The sequence below is a fragment of the Meriones unguiculatus genome, chromosome X, assembly GCF_030254825.1.
Source record: "Meriones unguiculatus strain TT.TT164.6M chromosome X, Bangor_MerUng_6.1, whole genome shotgun sequence".
NCBI lineage: Eukaryota > Metazoa > Chordata > Mammalia > Rodentia > Muridae > Meriones > Meriones unguiculatus.
In genome coordinates, this window is record NC_083369.1 from 13,676,270 (window position 1) to 13,682,624 (window position 6,355).

Sequence of the window (6,355 nt, forward strand, 5' to 3'; positions counted from 1 at the left end):
GTTCTGTCATGTAATATTTTGTTTTCTCCATCTATGTTGATTGAAATCTTTGCTAGGTATAGTAGTCTGGGTGGGTATCTGTGGTTTCTTAGGGTGCACATGACTTCTGTCCAGGCCTTTCTAGCCTTCGTTGTTTCTGTTGAGAAGTCTGATGTGATTCTGACAGGTCTACTTTTTATAAAGTTACTTGGCCCTTTTCCCTTGCTGCTTTTAATATTTTTTTCTTTGGTCTGTTCATTTAGTGTTTTGACTATTTTGTGATGTGAGGAGTTGCTTTTCTGGTCTAGTCTATTTGGTGTTCTGTAGGCCTCTTGTATGTTTAAGGGCATCTCTTTCTTTAAGTTGGGAAAATTTTCTTCTATGATTTTCTTGAAAATATTTTCTGGACCTTGGAGCCTGGAATTTTCTTTCTTGTCTATTCCTATCACTCTTAGGTTTCATCTTTTCATGGTGTCCTTGATTTCTTGGATTTTTTTTTGTTTGGAACTTTTCTGATTTTACTTTTTCTTTGAGAGATGTATCAATTTCTGTCAGTATATCTTTATCGACTGAGGTTTTCTCTTCCATCTCTTGTCTTCTGTTGGTGATGCTTACGTTTGTTGTTCCTGATATTTTCTCTAAGTTCTCTAGCTCCAGTGTTTTCTCTGTCTGTGTTTTCTTTATTGATTCTAATTTTGTTTTCATCTCTTTCACCATTTCATTCATCTGTTTGAATATGGATTCCCGTGTTTACATAATGACCTCTATTTTTTGTTTATTTCTTCATTTCTTCTCTTTATGCGACTGCTTGTACCCCTACCTGTGGCTCTATTTGTTTGCCTGTATTTGTCCATATTTCTTGAGAGCTTTGTTCATTTCCTATCTATATGCTTCTACTTGTGCCCCTATATGTACATCTATTTGCCTGTTTTTCTTGAGAGCTTTGTTCATTTCCTCTTTATGTGTCTCTAATAACTGGATAAGCACAGATTTGAGATCATTCTTCCATGTTTCAGATGAATTAGCAGATCCATTGATATTGAGGGTTGCTGGTTGAAGCCATGATATCATGATTTTTGTTGGATGTGTTCTTATGCTGCCCTCTAGCCATCTGCTTATCTGTAAACTAAACATCACCTTTTGTTCCTGGACTCTGTACTTCAAACTGGGTCCATCTGTCTCTTGTGTCTGGAGCATTCTTCAGAAAGATGAGTATTCTTCAGTTTGAGAGTAGATGTTGGTGTTTAAGCTGTAGCTAAGGAAGGAAGGAAGGTTGCAAGCACATGTGCATAAGCATGTATGTGTGCGTGCAAGTGTGCCTTGAGGGACAGGGTGCTAGTTTGTGTATATGCCTGGAAGGGCTTAAGAGCAGGAGAGAGTGCAGATGCTGGCGCTGTTCAAGGGCACAATGTGCATGTGCAGGTGCCCTGAATACCTCAGTGACCTTCAGGCCTGTGGTACTATCCTCCCATAATTCATATCTGTGTGGGCTCCAGGAATTGTTTGACTGTACTCCACTGATAGATGCACAGAACAGGGGCTTCAATGTTGAGAACACTGTCCCAAGGATCCCTATGTAGCCCACAGTAGGGGTGTGGGTGGGAGGGATCCGATGTTGGCTGCTAGTGTAGAGGGACCCTGGATCTGGGCTTCTGCAAGCACTCACTTGAAGGCGCACTCACTTGCTTGCAGGCCTATTCAGAAAGCACAGCAGTTTCCCTCCTGTTCTCTGCTCTCAGATTTGGGCCTGCAGGGGCAAATGAGAGTGTAGGAGATTCATCACCTCAGTGGTGTCCACTGATTGGCCGCCAGGCAAGGATGGGGAGGCCTGTACTTGGGATAGCTGCCTCTGCAGTCTCAGTCACAGAGCACGGAGGTTCCTGCTGCTGCCCCTCGGCAGCCACAGCCCTGGGAGACTTACTAGGCTGTTTCAGTCACTGACCATGGAGTCTCCTGCTCGGGCTAGCTGCTGCCCCACTGAAGCAGCAGCCCTGGGAGACTGCCTAGGCCGTTTTAGTCACAGTGCTTGGAGGATAGTACTTGGGGCAAACACTGCCGACTCCGCTGAGCAGGGAGGCCCATGCTTGGGGCAAGGCGCAGTGTAGAGGTGTTGAATATTTGCTACTCTCACTCCCCTGAGAAGTCCAAGGGTGACCTGGATCTAAACTGGCCCAGATCACGAGTTGTCCCCTCTTGCAGAAGGAAACCTCAATGTCTATATTCTCTGGCTTTAGCTGCTCCTCTACTCACCAATTTCAGTTTCAGATCCTGTGCACTCCTCAAATGTGGTGCGTACTAGTGGCCGACATCTTGCACTCCTCGGACTATTCATAAAAATTACTTTAAAAAGACATATTATACACATACCATACATAAACATATTCAAAAACATTATTGCATATGATATTTAAGTCTATGAGTGCAGTATATACTAGACAACTATATATGCACAAGTGCTCATTCATGGGCAGCGAGCTTCATGATGACTGTCAAACATGGTTAAACTGAGTGCATAATTTGGGGCACAGAAAATATTGATGCTGATTGTTAAATTCTGTTTTGAACTTTTTTTAAAACCAACAAAAACAAGTTTATAAGAACAATTTGGGTGCTTTTGTATTCTATAATTTCATTTTAAGAAGATCTAATGTAATTTCTTTTTAATTTACCTTCTAGTAATTCAGTGAAGATGTCTATTTTTTATTAGCATTAATTATGCCCTGTTTTTCAACTTAGTAAAAGAGTTTTTTATTCAAGCATTTTACCACTCTGTAGTTCAGCCCTATCTTTCCGCTTAGCAGACACATGCCATTTGTCACAGAAGGCTGCAAAAGGCAGAATGAACAGTTCATAGAAATCCTTCTTGGTTTTTGAGAACAGCTAATCCCCAGGCACACTCTGCTTTAGAGAGAGGTGTGTCAGGCATTCCCTATTCTGAAACTTAAACATGAAGTCAAAAATGGCCCATTGCAAACCAAAGCTGTGGCAAATATACCTCCAAGTGTTTCAGCTAAATAATAACTGATAAATTAACAGTGGAGTAGAAAGTCCCCATAACAAATTGGATCTCTGAATTTTCATTTTTTTCTTCTTGAGATTAATCTGGATGCAAGCTGGAAGAGTGATTAGAAAATAGGTCATTTCTGGTTAGTACTCAAGTGCCAAACACCTTTAGTCAAGAGACAGCCTAGAGAGAAGGGAAGACTCCAAGAACACATTCATCTCTGATTAACCAAGATAGAGTTTGTCTGTCCTTCCAGCTCTGGCCAGCCCACAATTCACGTTTGTTCGAAAACAGAGAGCTATACATTTTCCATATAAATTCCAACTAGGCGCTGTTCATTTGCATCCCCTCCCTCGTCACAAGCCACTCCAGTTCCTCTGAGGTTAGCTGACCAGCAGCTGCGAAGAGACCTTTTCTCCATGAAAGCATAATCGGTCATTGATGAACGAACAGGCATTCACTCAGTCTACCTGACCTAGGCAAAAAAAATCTCTAACCGTCATCCCAGATGTCCATGTTGGTCAGCACAATCTCCATATAATTTATAAGGTATTAAATATCAAAAATAATGGATCTTTTCAGTTAGCATTTTGGCAGATGATGATAGCAGTGCATTTTATTTGAAAAGCCAGTACAGACTTCTCCCAGTAAAACTGCAAACAGAAAACTGTGAGCATTGGCCACAGATCCTCCTAGAAAAAGGCTGCCATTATACTCCATTACAGTTGAGGCTATGTGTGTGCCTCCTGGATGGCATCCAATTACATAGCACTTTCCCCTCCCGTCTTGCTTGCTTTTACTTCTTTTTTTCTTTGTTTTTAGTAAAAACATGTCCTCTGAATGGCTAGACAGTGGTTTATAGTAAAGAAATAGCTTGCAAATCAACTAGAGGAATGTGTGCTAAAAGGAATGGGAGCTTTTCAAAATTACCAGTAACAAGATACTTCTTTGTAGTCAGCTTTATGTGGTATGTGGCATGCCATATGGACTGAAGGTTCCAGTCTAATATATAACTCCAAGTGCCAGCAAGTGCCAGGGAGGACAAATTAAATGAGAGGAAACTGCGAAAGGAAAAGTGGAGTTATTTACTTGGGATCTGCATACAGCTTAAGAGTTTAAAATATACTCAAGACATGTCTTTCTTTGCGCTCTTCCTTTAATGTTTTATTTGAGAACGCCTGTATTCTGCAGAAAAATACTAAGAAAGGCAGACTAGTGAGCACATTTTAGCTAGGAAATAAAGTTGACCACTGGAAAGTAAAACAAAGATTATACTCTTCAACATACAGGTTGTCAGGCATAAAGGGATTGGAAATTATGTTGGACTCAGAAAGAAAAAAAAAGATTCAAGGAATAAATTGAAAGGCAGTAGAGTATGGAAGGGTTCTAACATCAAAGAGACCTCAGTTCTTCTAGAATATCCACATCTCTTCATTTCAAAAGTGTGACTTAAGCATTTCTTGTACTGAATACTGTATTAAAAAAAAAAACTTGGTTTCCCTAATGGAGTTTACATTTTATTGGGAAAGTTGCATGGCAACCAATGAAAAAGAATATTCAAGAGGAAAAAGGGGGACTTTCAGAGAGCACTGAGAAGAAAACCAAAATGGTGTAAGACTTTAGTTAAGGCATCTACTATAGATTAGATGACAAAGAAAGCATATATGAAAAGGTGGCATTTGACCCTGAATAATGAGAGGCAGCCACATAGCCACATAAAGACCTGGTGGAAAAATAATCTGCACAAAGGCTCCAACAAACACAAAGGTACTAAACCAAGAATGAGCTTCATTCTAATGGACAGCACAACAATTAGTGCATGTCCACTTAAAAGTGAAGATAATAGTGGTAACACACACATTGGACATATAAGGTAAATGCCTGGTTATGGAGTTCTTCTCTTAGCTATGCTTCATAGCAGCAATAATTTACTATCTGTAAGACTTTAGACAAGTTCCTTGACTCCCAGTTTCTTCTGTTCATTCACTATAAGACTTTAGACAAGTACCTTAACTCCCAATGTCTTCTGTTCATTCTCTAATATAAAGAATAAAAGTACCAATTTTATGTAGCTCTTCACAGTTGATGGCTTCTGGCAAGTGTGGGAGGTGGAGAAGGACTCAGTTTTCTTTCAGGGGCTTGCCATTGGGAGTTTGACCATGCTCTAATGAGTGAATATGTGGGCAACACATATTGGACTCAGCATACATTTTTTTCTTTTTCTTTTTCTTTCTTTTTTATTGGGGAAGTTATACCAGTGGGGTGAGTGGACCTGAGAGGACTGGGAAATGAGTGTGATCAAGGTGCATTATGTGAACTTTTCAAAGTAATCAACAATATTTTATTGGTGGGAAGCGCCTACTTCTTAATGCTGTAGTAAAGTTTAAAGCAGATAATATATTTAAGACAGAACCTAACATATGTGTGAACTCAATAAATCTTAGCTGTTTTTACTTTTTATTAGATAAAGACTGCATGCCTCACTCAGCTTAGAATCCAATGGCTCCTAGGGCCCTCCTCCTGTTTAAGTCCTGATCTTTCAATTTATTAACTCTACACCTGGGTTTCCTAAGGCTTAATTACCAATAACAAAATCAATGAATACCTTCAGAATTCTGTATATGCTACTTTCAGACATATGTGGTCACCTTAAATGTTTGTATTAATGTTGTTGTTATATTTCAAACTCTTTCTTGCCTCATGTATAAGAAGGTATAAACGTCCATTTTGTGAAATTATTAAAAAAAATGGAGCAACTTTTATCCCTCTTTTTAATGGTTAAAATTCCACCATTAAAAATTCTTTTTGTTGAACATGGTGGGCTATAATTCTAACACTTGAAAGGCTGAAGCAAAAGCACTGTGAGTTTGAGGCCAACATGGCATACATAATGAGACCCTGCCATTAAAAAACATGTTTCTGAAGGGGCAGTCTTGGAGCCTGCACGAATCTGGCTAGGCCTCTGCATATGATTGTGTAGCTTTATGTTCTTGGGACTCTTTTTTTCTCCCTTTGGTTTTTCAAGACAGGGATTCTCTGTGTAACCTTGGCTGTTCTGGGCTTGCTTTGTAGACCAGGTTGGCCTCAACTCACATCGATCCACCTGTCTCTGCCTCCTGGACTCTGGGATTAAAGGCATGCACCACCACACCTGGCTATATCTGACTCTTTTACCTGCACCTGGGACCTTTTTCTTCGTATTGTTTTGCCGTGTCCAGCCTTGATACGAAGATTTGTGCCTCGTCTTCTTATACCTTGCTGTGCCATGTTTTGTTGATATTCCTAGGAGGCCTGCTCTTTTCTGGATAGAAATGGAGAAACGGATATGGGGTAGAGGGGAATGTTGGTAGGGCAATTGAAGTTGGGGTGTAT